Raw genomic sequence first — 17,066 nt, 5'->3', positions numbered from 1 at the left:
CTGGAGGTTCCTGAGGTTCCTGAGGTTCCTGAGGTTCTGGCGGTTCCTGAGTTTCTGAAGGTTCTGGAGGTTCCTGAGGTTCTGGAGGTTCAGGAGGTTTAGGGTGTTCTGGAGGTTAAGGAAGTTCAGGGGGTTCTGGAGGTTCCTGAGGTTCAGGAGGTTCCAGAGGTTTCCTAAGGTTCTGGAGGTTCAGGAGGTTCAGTATTTTCTGGATGTTCAGGAGGTTCTGGAAGTTCCTGAGGATCTAAAGGTACTGGAGGTTCAGGGGGTTTTGGAGTTTCAGCATCTTCTGGAGGTCCACAGGGTTCTAGAGGTTCAAGAGGTTCTGGATTTTCAGGAGGTTCCGGAAGTTCTGCAGTTTCCTCAGGTTTCCTGAGGTTCTGAAGGTTCTGGAGGTTCAGGAGGTTCTGGAGGTTGAAGAGGTTCCAGAGGTTCTGGAGGTTTTGGGTGTTCAGGAGGTTCACGAGGTTCCTGAGGTTCTGAAGGTTAGAGGTTCTGGAGGTTTAGGAGGCTGTGGGGGTTATGGAGGTTCAGGAGGTTCTGGAGGTTCTGGAAGTTCTGGAGGTTCACAAGGTTCCTGAGGTTCTGAAGGTTAGAGGTTCTGGAGGTTCAGGAGGCTGTGGGGGTTATGGAGGTTCAGGAGGTTCTGGAGGTTCTGGAAGTTCTGAAGGTTCAGGAGGTTCACGAGGTTCCTGAGGTTCTGAAGGTTAGAGGTTCTGGAGGTTCAGGAGGCTGTGGAGGTTATGGAGGTTCAGGAGGTTCTGGAGGTTCTGGAAGTTCCTGAGTTTCAGGAGGTTCAGGAGGTTCTGAAAGCTCAGGAAGTTCAGGAGTTTCTGAAGGTTCAGGAGGTTCAGGAGGTTCCGGAGTTTCTGAAGGTTCAGGAGGTTCCTGAAGTTCTGAAGGTTCAGGAGGTTCAGGAGGTTCAGTATGTTCTGGAGGTTCAGGAGGTTCATAAGGTTTCCTGAGGTTCTGGAGGTTCAGGAGGCTGTGGAGGTTCTGGAGGTTCTGGAAGTTCCTGAGGATCTAAAGGTTCTCGATGTTCTGAAGGTTCAGGAATTTCAGGAGGTTCTAGAAGTCCCTGAGGATCTAAAGGTTCTGGAGGTTCCTGAGGTTCCTGAGGTTCTGGCGGTTCCTGAGTTTCTGAAGGTTCTGGAGGTTCCTGAGGATCTGGAGGTTCCAGAGGTTCTGGAGGTTCAGGGGGTTCAGGAGGTTCCTGACGTTCTGAAGGTTCCAGAGGTTCAGGAGGTTTCTGAGGTTCCTGAGGTTCTGGAGGTTCCTGAGATTCTGGAGCTTCTGAATGTTCAGGACGGTGTGGAGATTCAAGAGGTTCTGGAGGTTCTGGAGGTTTTTGACGTTCAGGAGTTTCAAGAGGTTCTGGAGGTTCCTGAGGTTCTGAAGGTTCTGGAGTTTCAAAAGGTTCAGGAGGTTCCTGAAGTTCCTGAGGTTCTAAAGGTTCTGGAGGTTCTGGAGGTTCAGGAGGTTCTGGAGGTTGAAGAGGTTCCAGAGGTTCTGGAGGTTCAGGAGGTTCTGGAGGTTGAAGAGGTTCCAGAGGTTCTGGAGGTTCTGGAGGTTCAGGAGGTTCACAAGGTTCCTGAGGTTCTGAAGGTTAGAGGTTCTGGAGGTTCAGGAGGCTGTGGAGGTTATGGAGGTTCAGGAGGTTCTGGAGGTTCTGGAGGTTCTGGAAGTTCCTGAGTTTCAGGAGGTTCTGGAGGTTCTGAAAGCTCAGGAAGTTCAGGAGTTTCTGAAGGTTCAGGAGGTTCCTGAGTTTCTGAAGGTTCAGGAGGTTCCTGAAGTTCTGAAGGTTCAGGAGGTTCTGGAGGTTCTGGAAGTTCCTGAGGATCTAAAGGTTCTGGATGTTCTGGAGGTTCAGGAGGTTCTGGAAGTTCCTGAGGATCTAAAGGTTCTGGATGTTCTGGAGGTTCAGGAATTTCAGGAGGTTCTGGAAGTTCCTGAGGATCTAAAGGTTCTGGAGGTTTCAGAGGTTCCTGAGGTTCTGGAGGTTCCTGAGGTTCCTGAGGTTCTGGCGGTTCCTGAGTTTCTGAAGGTTCTGGAGGTTCCTGAGGTTCTGGAGGTTCAGGAGGTTTAGGGTGTTCCGGAGGTTAAGGAAGTTCAGGGGGTTCTGGAGGTTCCTGAGGTTCAGGAGGTTCCAGAGGTTTCCTAAGGTTCTGGAGGTTCAGGAGGTTCAGTATTTTCTGGATGTTCAGGAGGTTCTGGAAGTTCCTGAGGATCTAAAGGTACTGGAGGTTCAGGGGGTTTTGGAGTTTCAGCATCTTCTGGAGGTCCACAGGGTTCTAGAGGTTCAAGAGGTTCTGGATTTTCAGGAGGTTCCGGAAGTTCTGCAGTTTCCTCAGGTTTCCTGAGGTTCTGAAGGTTCTGGAGGTTCAGGAGGTTCTGGAGGTTGAAGAGGTTCCAGAGGTTCTGGAGGTTTTGGGTGTTCAGGAGGTTCACGAGGTTCCTGAGGTTCTGAAGGTTAGAGGTTCTGGAGGTTTAGGAGGCTGTGGGGGTTATGGAGGTTCAGGAGGTTCTGGAGGTTCTGGAAGTTCTGGAGGTTCACAAGGTTCCTGAGGTTCTGAAGGTTTGAGGTTCTGGAGGTTCAGGAGGCTGTGGGGGTTATGGAGGTTCAGGAGGTTCTGGAGGTTCTGGAAGTTCTGAAGGTTCAGGAGGTTCACGAGGTTCCTGAGGTTCTGAAGGTTAGAGGTTCTGGAGGTTCAGGAGGCTGTGGAGGTTATGGAGGTTCAGGAGGTTCTGGAGGTTCTGGAAGTTCCTGAGTTTCAGGAGGTTCAGGAGGTTCTGAAAGCTCAGGAAGTTCAGGAGTTTCTGAAGGTTCAGGAGGTTCAGGAGGTTCTGGAGGTTGAAGAGGTTCCAGAGGTTCTGGAGGTTTTGGGTGTTCAGGAGGTTCACGAGGTTCCTGAGGTTCTGAAGGTTAGAGGTTCTGGAGGTTTAGGAGGCTGTGGGGGTTATGGAGGTTCAGGAGGTTCTGGAGGTTCTGGAAGTTCTGGAGGTTCACAAGGTTCCTGAGGTTCTGAAGGTTAGAGGTTCTGGAGGTTCAGGAGGCTGTGGGGGTTATGGAGGTTCAGGAGGTTCTGGAGGTTCTGGAAGTTCTGAAGGTTCAGGAGGTTCACGAGGTTCCTGAGGTTCTGAAGGTTAGAGGTTCTGGAGGTTCAGGAGGCTGTGGAGGTTATGGAGGTTCAGGAGGTTCTGGAGGTTCTGGAAGTTCCTGAGTTTCAGGAGGTTCAGGAGGTTCTGAAAGCTCAGGAAGTTCAGGAGTTTCTGAAGGTTCAGGAGGTTCAGGAGGTTCCGGAGTTTCTGAAGGTTCAGGAGGTTCCTGAAGTTCTGAAGGTTCAGGAGGTTCCTGAAGTTCTGAAGGTTCAGGAGGTTCTGGAGGTTCTGGAAGTTCCTGAGGATCTAAAGGTTCTGGATGTTCTGGAGGTTCAGGAGGTTCTGGAAGTTCCTGAGGATCTAAAGGTTCTGGATGTTCTGGAGGTTCAGGAATTTCAGGAGGTTCTGGAAGTTCCTGAGGATCTAAGGGTTCTGGAGGTTTCAGAGGTTCCTGAGGTTCTGGAGGTTCCTGAGGTTCTGGCGGTTCCTGAGTTTCTGAAGGTTCTGGAGGTTCCTGAGGTTCTGGAGGTTCAGGAGGTTTAGGGTGTTCCGGAGGTTAAGGAAGTTCAGGGGGTTCTGGAGGTTCCTGAGGTTCAGGAGGTTCCAGAGGTTTCCTAAGGTTCTGGAGGTTCAGGAGGTTCAGTATTTTCTGGATGTTCAGGAGGTTCTGGAAGTTCCTGAGGATCTAAAGGTACTGGAGGTTCAGGGGGTTTTGGAGTTTCAGCATCTTCTGGAGGTCCACAGGGTTCTAGAGGTTCAAGAGGTTCTGGATTTTCAGGAGGTTCTGGAAGTTCTGCAGTTTCCTCAGGTTTCCTGAGGTTCTGAAGGTTCTGGAGGTTCAGGAGGTTCTGGAGGTTGAAGAGGTTCCAGAGGTTCTGGAGGTTTTGGGTGTTCAGGAGGTTCACGAGGTTCCTGAGGTTCTGAAGGTTAGAGGTTCTGGAGGTTTAGGAGGCTGTGGGGGTTATGGAGGTTCAGGAGGTTCTGGAGGTTCTGGAAGTTCTGGAGGTTCACAAGGTTCCTGAGGTTCTGAAGGTTTGAGGTTCTGGAGGTTCAGGAGGCTGTGGGGGTTATGGAGGTTCAGGAGGTTCTGGAGGTTCTGGAAGTTCTGAAGGTTCAGGAGGTTCACGAGGTTCCTGAGGTTCTGAAGGTTAGAGGTTCTGGAGGTTCAGGAGGCTGTGGAGGTTATGGAGGTTCAGGAGGTTCTGGAGGTTCTGGAAGTTCCTGAGTTTCAGGAGGTTCAGGAGGTTCTGAAAGCTCAGGAAGTTCAGGAGTTTCTGAAGGTTCAGGAGGTTCAGGAGGTTCCGGAGTTTCTGAAGGTTCAGGAGGTTCCTGAAGTTCTGAAGGTTCAGGAGGTTCAGGAGGTTCAGTATGTTCTGGAGGTTCAGGAGGTTCATAAGGTTTCCTGAGGTTCTGGAGGTTCAGGAGGCTGTGGAGGTTCTGGAGGTTCTGGAAGTTCCTGAGGATCTAAAGGTTCTCGATGTTCTGAAGGTTCAGGAATTTCAGGAGGTTCTAGAAGTTCCTGAGGATCTAAAGGTTCTGGAGGTTCCTGAGGTTCCTGAGGTTCTGGCGGTTCCTGAGTTTCTGAAGGTTCTGGAGGTTCCTGAGGATCTGGAGGTTCCAGAGGTTCTGGAGGTTCAGGGGGTTCAGGAGGTTCCTGACGTTCTGAAGGTTCCAGAGGTTCAGGAGGTTCCTGAGGTTCCTGAGGTTCTGGAGGTTCCTGAGATTCCTGAGGTTCAGGAGGTTCTAGTGTTTCAGGAGGTTCAGGAGGTTCTGGAGGTTCAGGTGGTTCTGGACGTACCTGAGGTTCTGAAGATTTGGGAGGTTCTAGAGATTCTTGAGTTTCAGAAGGTTCAGGAGGTTCTGGAAGTTCCTGAGGTTCTAAAGTTTCTGGAGGTTCAGGAGGTTCAGGACGTTCGGGAGGTTCAAGAGGTTCTGGAGGTTCCGAAGGTTCTGGAGGTTCTAGAGGTTCAGGAGGTTCAGGAGGTTCCTGAGGTCCTGGAGGTTCTGGAGGTTTCTGAGGTTCAGGAGGTTCTGGAGTTTCTGGAGGTTCAGGAGGTTCTGAAGGTTCTGGAGGTTCTGGAGGTTCAGGAGGATCTGGTGTTTCAGGAGGTTCTTGAGGTTCTGGAGGTTCAGGAGGATCTGGTGTTTCAGGAGGTTCTGGAGGTTCCTGGGGTTCAGGAGTTTCTGAAGGTTCAGGAGGTTCTGGAGGTTCACTAGGTTCCGGAGGTTCTGGAGGTTCTGAAGGTTCTGGAGGTTCAGGAGGTTCTGGTGTTTCAGGAGATTCTGAAGGTTCTCGAGGTTCTCGAGGTTCTGGACGTTCAGGAGGTTCTGGAGGTTCCTGAGGTTCTGAAGGTTCTGGAGTTTCAGAAGGTTCAGGAGGTTCTGGAAGTTCCTGAGGTTCTAAAGGTTCTGGAGGTTCAGGAGGTTCAGGAGGTTCAGGAGGTTCTGGACGTTCCTGAGGTTCTAAAGTTTCTGGAGGTTCAGGAGGTTCTGGATGTTCAGGAGGTTCTGGAGGTTCCTGAGGTTCTGAAGGTTCTGGAGTTTTAGAAGGTTCAGGAGGTTCCGAAGATTCGGAGGTTTCAGAGATTCTTGAGTTTCAGAAGGTTCAGGAGGTTCTGGAAGTTCCTGAGGTTCAGGAGTTTCTGGAGGTTCAGGAGGTTCTGGAGGTTCTAGAAGTCCCTGAGGATCTAAAGGTTCTGGAGGTTCCTGAGGTTCAGGAATTTCAGGAGGTTCTAGAAGTCCCTGAGGATCTAAAGGTTCTGGAGGTTCCTGAGGTTCCTGAGGTTCTGGCGGTTCCTGAGTTTCTGAAGGTTCTGGAGGTTCCTGAGGATCTGGAGGTTCCAGAGGTTCTGGAGGTTCAGGGGGTTCAGGAGGTTCCTGACGTTCTGAAGGTTCCAGAGGTTCAGGAGGTTCCTGAGGTTCTGGAGGTTCCTGAGATTCTGGAGCTTCTGAATGTTCAGGACGGTGTGGAGATTCAAGAGGTTCTGGAGGTTCTGGAGGTTTTTGACGTTCAGGAGTTTCAAGAGGTTCTGGAGGTTCCTGAGGTTCTGAAGGTTCTGGAGTTTCAAAAGGTTCAGGAGGTTCCTGAAGTTCCTGAGGTTCTAAAGGTTCTGGAGGTTCTGGAGGTTCAGGAGGTACTGGAGGTTGAAGAGGTTCCAGAGGTTCTGGAGGTTCAGGAGGTTCTGGAGGTTGAAGAGGTTCCAGAGGTTCTGGAGGTTCTGGAGGTTCAGGAGGTTCACAAGGTTCCTGAGGTTCTGAAGGTTAGAGGTTCTGGAGGTTCAGGAGGCTGTGGAGGTTATGGAGGTTCAGGAGGTTCTGGAGGTTCTGGAGGTTCTGGAAGTTCCTGAGTTTCAGGAGGTTCTGGAGGTTCTGAAAGCTCAGGAAGTTCAGGAGTTTCTGAAGGTTCAGGAGGTTCCTGAGTTTCTGAAGGTTCAGGAGGTTCCTGAAGTTCTGAAGGTTCAGGAGGTTCTGGAGGTTCTGGAAGTTCCTGAGGATCTAAAGGTTCTGGATGTTCTGGAGGTTCAGGAGGTTCTGGAAGTTCCTGAGGATCTAAAGGTTCTGGATGTTCTGGAGGTTCAGGAATTTCAGGAGGTTCTGGAAGTTCCTGAGGATCTAAAGGTTCTGGAGGTTTCAGAGGTTCCTGAGGTTCTGGAGGTTCCTGAGGTTCCTGAGGTTCTGGCGGTTCCTGAGTTTCTGAAGGTTCTGGAGGTTCCTGAGGTTCTGGAGGTTCAGGAGGTTTAGGGTGTTCCGGAGGTTAAGGAAGTTCAGGGGGTTCTGGAGGTTCCTGAGGTTCAGGAGGTTCCAGAGGTTTCCTAAGGTTCTGGAGGTTCAGGAGGTTCAGTATTTTCTGGATGTTCAGGAGGTTCTGGAAGTTCCTGAGGATCTAAAGGTACTGGAGGTTCAGGGGGTTTTGGAGTTTCAGCATCTTCTGGAGGTCCACAGGGTTCTAGAGGTTCAAGAGGTTCTGGATTTTCAGGAGGTTCCGGAAGTTCTGCAGTTTCCTCAGGTTTCCTGAGGTTCTGAAGGTTCTGGAGGTTCAGGAGGTTCTGGAGGTTGAAGAGGTTCCAGAGGTTCTGGAGGTTTTGGGTGTTCAGGAGGTTCACGAGGTTCCTGAGGTTCTGAAGGTTAGAGGTTCTGGAGGTTTAGGAGGCTGTGGGGGTTATGGAGGTTCTGGAGGTTCTGGAGGTTCTGGAAGTTCTGGAGGTTCACAAGGTTCCTGAGGTTCTGAAGGTTAGAGGTTCTGGAGGTTCAGGAGGCTGTGGGGGTTATGGAGGTTCAGGAGGTTCTGGAGGTTCTGGAAGTTCTGAAGGTTCAGGAGGTTCACGAGGTTCCTGAGGTTCTGAAGGTTAGAGGTTCTGGAGGTTCAGGAGGCTGTGGAGGTTATGGAGGTTCAGGAGGTTCTGGAGGTTCTGGAAGTTCCTGAGTTTCAGGAGGTTCAGGAGGTTCTGAAAGCTCAGGAAGTTCAGGAGTTTCTGAAGGTTCAGGAGGTTCAGGAGGTTCCGGAGTTTCTGAAGGTTCAGGAGGTTCCTGAAGTTCTGAAGGTTCAGGAGGTTCAGGAGGTTCAGTATGTTCTGGAGGTTCAGGAGGTTCATAAGGTTTCCTGAGGTTCTGGAGGTTCAGGAGGCTGTGGAGGTTCTGGAGGTTCTGGAAGTTCCTGAGGATCTAAAGGTTCTCGATGTTCTGAAGGTTCAGGAATTTCAGGAGGTTCTAGAAGTTCCTGAGGATCTAAAGGTTCTGGAGGTTCCTGAGGTTCCTGAGGTTCTGGCGGTTCCTGAGTTTCTGAAGGTTCTGGAGGTTCCTGAGGATCTGGAGGTTCCAGAGGTTCTGGAGGTTCAGGGGGTTCAGGAGGTTCCTGACGTTCTGAAGGTTCCAGAGGTTCAGGAGGTTCCTGAGGTTCCTGAGGTTCTGGAGGTTCCTGAGATTCTGGAGCTTCTGAATGTTCAGGACGGTGTGGATATTCAAGAGGTTCTGGAGGTTCTGGAGGTTTTTGACGTTCAGGAGTTTTCAAGAGGTTCTGGAGGTTCCTGAGGTTCTGAAGGTTCTGGAGTTTCAAAAGGTTCAGGAGGTTCCTGAAGTTCCTGAGGTTCTAAAGGTTCTGGAGGTTCTGGAAGTTCCTGAGTTTCAGGAGGTTCAGGAGGTTCTGAAAGCTCAGGAAATTCAGGAGTTTCTGAAGGTTCAGGAGGTTCAGGAGGTTCCGGAGTTTCTGAAGGTTCAGGAGGTTCCTGAAGTTCTGAAGGTTCAGGAGGTTCCTGAAGTTCTGAAGGTTCAGGAGGTTCTGGAGGTTCTGGAAGTTCCTGAGGATCTAAAGGTTCTGGATGTTCTGGAGGTTCAGGAGGTTCTGGAAGTTCCTGAGGATCTAAAGGTTCTGGATGTTCTGGAGGTTCAGGAATTTCAGGAGGTTCTGGAAGTTCCTGAGGATCTAAAGGTTCTGGAGGTTTCAGAGGTTCCTGAGGTTCTGGAGGTTCCTGAGGTTCCTGAGGTTCTGGCGGTTCCTGAGTTTCTGAAGGTTCTGGAGGTTCCTGAGGTTCTGGAGGTTCAGGAGGTTTAGGGTGTTCTGGAGGTTAAGGAAGTTCAGGGGGTTCTGGAGGTTCCTGAGGTTCAGGAGGTTCCAGAGGTTTCCTAAGGTTCTGGAGGTTCAGGAGGTTCAGTATTTTCTGGATGTTCAGGAGGTTCTGGAAGTTCCTGAGGATCTAAAGGTACTGGAGGTTCAGGGGGTTTTGGAGTTTCAGCATCTTCTGGAGGTCCACAGGGTTCTAGAGGTTCAAGAGGTTCTGGATTTTCAGGAGGTTCCGGAAGTTCTGCAGTTTCCTCAGGTTTCCTGAGGTTCTGAAGGTTCTGGAGGTTCAGGAGGTTCTGGAGGTTGAAGAGGTTCCAGAGGTTCTGGAGGTTTTGGGTGTTCAGGAGGTTCACGAGGTTCCTGAGGTTCTGAAGGTTAGAGGTTCTGGAGGTTTAGGAGGCTGTGGGGGTTATGGAGGTTCTGGAGGTTCTGGAGGTTCTGGAAGTTCTGGAGGTTCACAAGGTTCCTGAGGTTCTGAAGGTTAGAGGTTCTGGAGGTTCAGGAGGCTGTGGGGGTTATGGAGGTTCAGGAGGTTCTGGAGGTTCTGGAAGTTCTGAAGGTTCAGGAGGTTCACGAGGTTCCTGAGGTTCTGAAGGTTAGAGGTTCTGGAGGTTCAGGAGGCTGTGGAGGTTATGGAGGTTCAGGAGGTTCTGGAGGTTCTGGAAGTTCCTGAGTTTCAGGAGGTTCAGGAGGTTCTGAAAGCTCAGGAAGTTCAGGAGTTTCTGAAGGTTCAGGAGGTTCAGGAGGTTCCGGAGTTTCTGAAGGTTCAGGAGGTTCCTGAAGTTCTGAAGGTTCAGGAGGTTCAGGAGGTTCAGTATGTTCTGGAGGTTCAGGAGGTTCATAAGGTTTCCTGAGGTTCTGGAGGTTCAGGAGGCTGTGGAGGTTCTGGAGGTTCTGGAAGTTCCTGAGGATCTAAAGGTTCTCGATGTTCTGAAGGTTCAGGAATTTCAGGAGGTTCTAGAAGTTCCTGAGGATCTAAAGGTTCTGGAGGTTCCTGAGGTTCCTGAGGTTCTGGCGGTTCCTGAGTTTCTGAAGGTTCTGGAGGTTCCTGAGGATCTGGAGGTTCCAGAGGTTCTGGAGGTTCAGGGGGTTCAGGAGGTTCCTGACGTTCTGAAGGTTCCAGAGGTTCAGGAGGTTCCTGAGGTTCCTGAGGTTCTGGAGGTTCCTGAGATTCTGGAGCTTCTGAATGTTCAGGACGGTGTGGATATTCAAGAGGTTCTGGAGGTTCTGGAGGTTTTTGACGTTCAGGAGTTTTCAAGAGGTTCTGGAGGTTCCTGAGGTTCTGAAGGTTCTGGAGTTTCAAAAGGTTCAGGAGGTTCCTGAAGTTCCTGAGGTTCTAAAGGTTCTGGAGGTTCTGGAAGTTCCTGAGTTTCAGGAGGTTCAGGAGGTTCTGAAAGCTCAGGAAATTCAGGAGTTTCTGAAGGTTCAGGAGGTTCAGGAGGTTCCGGAGTTTCTGAAGGTTCAGGAGGTTCCTGAAGTTCTGAAGGTTCAGGAGGTTCCTGAAGTTCTGAAGGTTCAGGAGGTTCTGGAGGTTCTGGAAGTTCCTGAGGATCTAAAGGTTCTGGATGTTCTGGAGGTTCAGGAGGTTCTGGAAGTTCCTGAGGATCTAAAGGTTCTGGATGTTCTGGAGGTTCAGGAATTTCAGGAGGTTCTGGAAGTTCCTGAGGATCTAAAGGTTCTGGAGGTTTCAGAGGTTCCTGAGGTTCTGGAGGTTCCTGAGGTTCCTGAGGTTCTGGCGGTTCCTGAGTTTCTGAAGGTTCTGGAGGTTCCTGAGGTTCTGGAGGTTCAGGAGGTTTAGGGTGTTCCGGAGGTTAAGGAAGTTCAGGGGGTTCTGGAGGTTCCTGAGGTTCAGGAGGTTCCAGAGGTTTCCTAAGGTTCTGGAGGTTCAGGAGGTTCAGTATTTTCTGGATGTTCAGGAGGTTCTGGAAGTTCCTGAGGATCTAAAGGTACTGGAGGTTCAGGGGGTTTTGGAGTTTCAGCATCTTCTGGAGGTCCACAGGGTTCTAGAGGTTCAAGAGGTTCTGGATTTTCAGGAGGTTCCGGAAGTTCTGCAGTTTCCTCAGGTTTCCTGAGGTTCTGAAGGTTCTGGAGGTTCAGGAGGTTCTGGAGGTTGAAGAGGTTCCAGAGGTTCTGGAGGTTTTGGGTGTTCAGGAGGTTCACGAGGTTCCTGAGGTTCTGAAGGTTAGAGGTTCTGGAGGTTTAGGAGGCTGTGGGGGTTATGGAGGTTCAGGAGGTTCTGGAGGTTCTGGAAGTTCTGGAGGTTCACAAGGTTCCTGAGGTTCTGAAGGTTAGAGGTTCTGGAGGTTCAGGAGGCTGTGGGGGTTATGGAGGTTCAGGAGGTTCTGGAGGTTCTGGAAGTTCTGAAGGTTCAGGAGGTTCACGAGGTTCCTGAGGTTCTGAAGGTTAGAGGTTCTGGAGGTTCAGGAGGCTGTGGAGGTTATGGAGGTTCAGGAGGTTCTGGAGGTTCTGGAAGTTCCTGAGTTTCAGGAGGTTCAGGAGGTTCTGAAAGCTCAGGAAGTTCAGGAGTTTCTGAAGGTTCAGGAGGTTCAGGAGGTTCCGGAGTTTCTGAAGGTTCAGGAGGTTCCTGAAGTTCTGAAGGTTCAGGAGGTTCAGGAGGTTCAGTATGTTCTGGAGGTTCAGGAGGTTCATAAGGTTTCCTGAGGTTCTGGAGGTTCAGGAGGCTGTGGAGGTTCTGGAGGTTCTGGAAGTTCCTGAGGATCTAAAGGTTCTCGATGTTCTGAAGGTTCAGGAATTTCAGGAGGTTCTAGAAGTTCCTGAGGATCTAAAGGTTCTGGAGGTTCCTGAGGTTCCTGAGGTTCTGGCGGTTCCTGAGTTTCTGAAGGTTCTGGAGGTTCCTGAGGATCTGGAGGTTCCAGAGGTTCTGGAGGTTCAGGGGGTTCAGGAGGTTCCTGACGTTCTGAAGGTTCCAGAGGTTCAGGAGGTTCCTGAGGTTCCTGAGGTTCTGGAGGTTCCTGAGATTCTGGAGCTTCTGAATGTTCAGGACGGTGTGGATATTCAAGAGGTTCTGGAGGTTCTGGAGGTTTTTGACGTTCAGGAGTTTTCAAGAGGTTCTGGAGGTTCCTGAGGTTCTGAAGGTTCTGGAGTTTCAAAAGGTTCAGGAGGTTCCTGAAGTTCCTGAGGTTCTAAAGGTTCTGGAGGTTCAGGAGGTTCAGGAGGTTCTCAACTTTCAGGAGATTCTGGAGGTTCAGGAGGTTCTGGACGTTCCTGAGCTTCTGAAGATTCGGGAGGTTCAGGAGTTTCTGAAGGTTCAGAAGGTTCTGGAGGTTCTGAAGGTTCTGGAGGTTTTTGAGGTTCAGGAGTTTCTGAAGGTTCCTGAGGTTCTTGAGTTTCCTAAGGTTCTGAAGATTCAGGGGGTTCAGGAGGTTCCTGAGGTTCAAGAGGTTCTGGAGGTTCTGGAGGTTCTGGAGATTCCTGGGGTTCAGGAGGTTCTGGAGGTTCAGGAGTTTCTGGTGTTTCAGGAGGTTCTGGAGGTTCTGGAGGTTCAGGAGTTGCTGGAGGTTCAGGAGGTTCCGGAGGTTCTGGAGATTCAGGAGGTTCTGGAGGTTCCTGAGGTTCTGAAGGTTCTGGAGTTTCAGAAGGTTCAGGAGGTTCTGGAAGTTCCTGAGGTTCTAAAGGTTCTGGAGGTTCAGGAGGTTCGGGAGGTTCCGAAGGTTCTGGAGTTTCAGTGGGCTCTGGAGGTTCCTGAGGTTCTGAAGGTTCTGGAGGTTTAGGAGGTTCTGAATGTTTAGGGCGATTCCTGAGGTTCTGGAGGTTACTGAGGTTCTAGAAGTTCAGGAGGTCCCTGAGCTTCAGGAGCTTCCTGAGGTTCTGGCGGTCCCTGAGTTTCTGAACGTTCTGGAGGTTCCTGAGGATCTGGAGGTCCAGGGGCTTCTGGAGGTTCAGAAGGTTCAGTATTTTCTGGAGGTTCTGGATATTCAGGAGTTTCCTGAGGTTCTGGAGGTTCTGGATGTTCAGGAGGTTCCTGAGGTTCTAAAGGTTCAAGAGGTTCTGGAGGTTATTGAGTTTCCTGAGGTTCTGAAGATTAAGGGGGTTCAGGAGGTTCTGGAGGTTCTGGAGGTTCAGGAGGTTGTGGAGGTTCCTGAGGTTCAGGAGGTTCTGGAGGTTCTGGAGATTCCTGAGGTTCAAGAGATTCTGGACGGACAGGAGGTTCAGGATGTTCTGAAGGTTAAAAAGGTTCTGGAAGTTCAGGAGGTTCTGGAGGTTCTGGAAGTTTCTGACTTTCAGGAGGATCAAGAGGTTCTGAAAGTTCAGGAAGTTCAGGTGTTTCTGAAGGTTCAGGAGGTTCAGGAGGTTCCGGAGTTTCTGAAGGTTCAGGAGGTTCCTGAGGTTCTGAAGGTTCCGGAGGTTCTGGAGGTTCCTGAGGTTCCTGAGGTTCAGGAGGTTCTAGTGTTTCAGGAGGTTCAGGAGGTTCTGGAGGTTCAGGTGGTTCTGGACGTACCTGAGGTTCTGAAGATTTGGGAGGTTCTAGAGATTCTTGAGTTTCAGAAGGTTCAGGAGGTTCTGGAAGTTCCTGAGGTTCTAAAGTTTCTGGAGGTTCAGGAGGTTCAGGACGTTCGGGAGGTTCAAGAGGTTCTGGAGGTTCCGAAGGTTCTGGAGGTTCTAGAGGTTCAGGAGGTTCAGGAGGTTCCTGAGGTCCTGGAGGTTCTGGAGGTTTCTGAGGTTCAGGAGGTTCTGGAGTTTCTGGAGGTTCAGGAGGTTCTGAAGGTTCTGGAGGTTCTGGAGGTTCAGGAGGATCTGGTGTTTCAGGAGGTTCTGGAGGTTCTGGAGGTTCAGGAGGATCTGGTGTTTCAGGAGGTTCTGGAGGTTCCTGGGGTTCAGGAGTTTCTGAAGGTTCAGGAGGTTCTGGAGGTTCACTAGGTTCCGGAGGTTCTGGAGGTTCTGAAGGTTCTGGAGGTTCAGGAGGTTCTGGTGTTTCAGGAGATTCTGAAGGTTCTCGAGGTTCTCGAGGTTCTGGACGTTCAGGAGGTTCTGGAGGTTCCTGAGGTTCTGAAGGTTCTGGAGTTTCAGAAGGTTCAGGAGGTTCTGGAAGTTCCTGAGGTTCTAAAGGTTCTGGAGGTTCAGGAGGTTCAGGAGGTTCAGGAGGTTCTGGACGTTCCTGAGGTTCTAAAGTTTCTGGAGGTTCAGGAGGTTCTGGATGTTCAGGAGGTTCTGGAGGTTCCTGAGGTTCTGAAGGTTCTGGAGTTTTAGAAGGTTCAGGAGGTTCTGAAGATTTGGAGGTTTCAGAGATTCTTGAGTTTCAGAAGGTTCAGGAGGTTCTGGAAGTTCCTGAGGTTCAGGAGTTTCTGGAGGTTCAGGAGGTTCTGGAGGTTCAGGAAGTTCAGGAGGTTCTGGAGGTTCCTGAGGTTCAGGAGTTTCTGGAGGTTCTGGAGGTTCAGGAGGTTCTGGTGTTTCAGGAGGTTCTGAAGGTTCTGGAAGTTCTGGAGGTTCAGGAGGTTCTGAAGGTTCTGGAGGTTCTGGAGGTTCTGGTGTTTCAGGAGGTTCTGAAGGTTCTGGAAGTTCTGGAGGTTGAAGAGGTTCAGGAGGTTCTGAAGGTTCTGGAGGTTCTGGAGGTTCAGGAGGTTCTGGCGGTTCTGGTGTTTCAGGAGGTTCTGAAGGTTCTGGAGGTTCTGGAGGTTCGGGAGGTTCTGGTGTTTCAGGAGGTTCTGAAGGTTCTGGAAGTTCTGGAGGTTCTGGAGGTTCTGAAGGTTCTGGAAGTTCTGGAGGTTCTGAAGGTTCTGGAAGTTCTGGAGGTTCAGGAGGTTCTGAAGGTTCTGGAGGTTCTGGAGGTTCAGGAGGTTCTGGTGTTTCAGGAGGTTCTGAAGGTTCTGGAGGTTCTGGAGGTTCAGGAGGTTCAGGAGGTTCTGGAGGTTCCTGAGGTTCTGAAGGTTCTGGAGGTTCTGGTGTTTCAGGAGGTTCTGAAGGTTCTGGAGGTTCTGGAGGTTCTGCAGACCAGGTGCAGGTTCATGGATTTGGTAAAACTTGTTTAACAGTTGCAAATAAGAAATGTTTTTCTTGACAATGCAGTTTTGGACCGGTGTAGGTTCCTGTGAGTCCCGTGGGGACGGAACCAGATCCCGCAGCAGCAGTCAGACAGAAACACTAATGAAGCAGAGATAACGAACCTCGGGCCAATTAGTTTCAAGGAAAGAGGACAACAAGAGCAGCAGGAAAATTAATCCTCAGAGGTCCGTCTTCCATAATTGGACAATCTGTCTTCGTCCAGCAGCCCGTTGCCATGTTAACAGATGGAACTTCTTCTGCCAGCTGAGTTTGTTTGACTTCATATGATCATCGTAGTCGTTCGGTCACCAGAAAAAAACCTTCCTCTTGTAAACAGCTAACCGTAACGAAGCTCCAGAGAGTCTGGTCGTTTCCTGGTCAGCCAATCACAGTGCTGCCATCCCGTGGGACATCTGGACGCTGCCTTTAAAAAGGAATAAGGGAAGATGCAGATTTTCCCAAAGAAGGCGGCGGCTGCAGGTAGGAACCAGCACTCTGAACGTTCTCCTGAAACCAAACTGGTTTGGACATGTTGGCGTGGAAAACGTTGGACTGGTCCTTCACGTCTAACAGACTGAAGACATTTCAGACGTTTCCTATGGGAGCTGAGAGGGGCCATTCTGTTCAGATAGCTTGTTTTCATCTGAAGATGAACTGGTAGAAGCTTTGATTCATGAGTTAACCAGCAACAAATGGTTAACTGGTTAACCAGTTACAGCTGGTTAACTGGGGCCACTAAACATGGAAGCATTGAGTTTCCCACCTGGCTTCCTGTTCCATCAGCAGCGTTTCAGAACACGTCTGTCGCAGCTGGATTCACAAGACACCCCGTCATGCTAGGATTGTGTTATTGTGCGATAGTTTGTGTACTTGTTGGCTTTAACCTCCTGATTCCCACTGGGCCCGTCCGGTAAGAGCTATTTATTACTTATTTGTCCGATCAACTACTGACTTGTGGTGTCGGAGCGACTCAGCTTTCCACGACCGAGGCAAACGTCTCGTCCTATTTATTAACTCAGGTGAGGAGGTTGTGGGTTTTTCTGAATTTATCTGCTAGTTTGCAATTTTACATAAAAACTACAAGCTGGATTTTTAACTTCATTCCAGTAAAATTTGGGAATGATCTGGAAAGAATGGGGAAAACAGGACATGTTTGTGCGTGACATTATTAATATGCAACGTCAAGATACTCACATATATGTCTGGAAATGTTTTGATGTTGTTGTGAAGAACTGGAACTAGGTCACCAGGTTTTTAATAAATATTTGAATATTAATATGTTTATCAAATGCCCACGGCATGTTTAAACAGTGTAAATGAATGCAGGACCATGTAGTCCTCATGGGGATCCTCCACATCTGGGCCTTTGCCTGCCTGGTTGGAAGGGTTGTTGCCATGGTGATCGTCCTTGTCTGGGTAGCCGGAGGTCTCGCGCTGCAGCCCTACGGTCATGTTGTGACCCTATGTGGTCAGGTTGGTCTTCGTGGTGATGGGTCCTGGTGTGGACACATCCACAATATTCTGTTCCCTCACTTGATTGTCAAGCTGAGACATAAAGAATGTCGTCATCTTTCCTGTTTGTTTCAACTTCAACAAAAACAAACAAACAAAAGCTTTGCTCACCTATCCTCTGCTGCCACTTGTTGTGTTGTGTTTTTGTTGTGTTTGTTGCTCCCATTTGTTCCTGTATCCTGTTTTCCTGAGTCATCAGCTCTGTCATCACTCGGTCCATTAAAATCCAGCTAAACTGACCCTTAACTTCGCGTTTGTTAAGTTTATTTTCCTCGCCCAACAACCGATGTAAAAAGTGTTTTACCTTCAGATGTTTCTCGTAAACAGTCACCAGTCAGCTCAAATAAATCACCTGTTTGTGTGTTTGTGTGGGAGTGAAGTAATGTGTGGGGTGTGTTTTTGTGCTTACTTGGATGGTTGAGCAGCTTTGTAACGTTATGCTATGTTAAGCTATGCTATGCTATGTAACGTTATGCTATGTTAAGCTATGCTATGCTATGTAACGTTATGCTATGTTAAGCTATGCTATGCTATGTCACGTTATGCTATGTTAAGCTATGCTATGCTATGTAACATTATGCTATGTTAAGCTATGCTATGCTATGTAACGTTATGCTATGTTAAGCTATGCTATGCTATGTAACGTTATGCTATGTTAAGCTATGCTATGCTATGTAACGTTATGCTATGTTAAGCTATGCTATGCTATGTAACATTATGCTATGTTAAGCTATGCTATGCTATGTAACGTTATGCTATGTTAAGCTATGCTATGCTATGTAACGTTATGCTATGTTAAGCTATGCTATGCTATGTCACGTTATGCTATGTTAAGCTATGCTATGCCATGTAACGTTATGCTATGTTAAGCTATGCTATGCTATGTCACGTTATACTA

This window comes from Telmatherina bonti (assembly GCF_933228915.1).
Source record: "Telmatherina bonti genome assembly, chromosome: 9".
NCBI classification, from domain to species: Eukaryota; Metazoa; Chordata; class Actinopteri; order Atheriniformes; family Telmatherinidae; genus Telmatherina; species Telmatherina bonti.
This window is presented reverse-complemented; position numbering follows the sequence as displayed.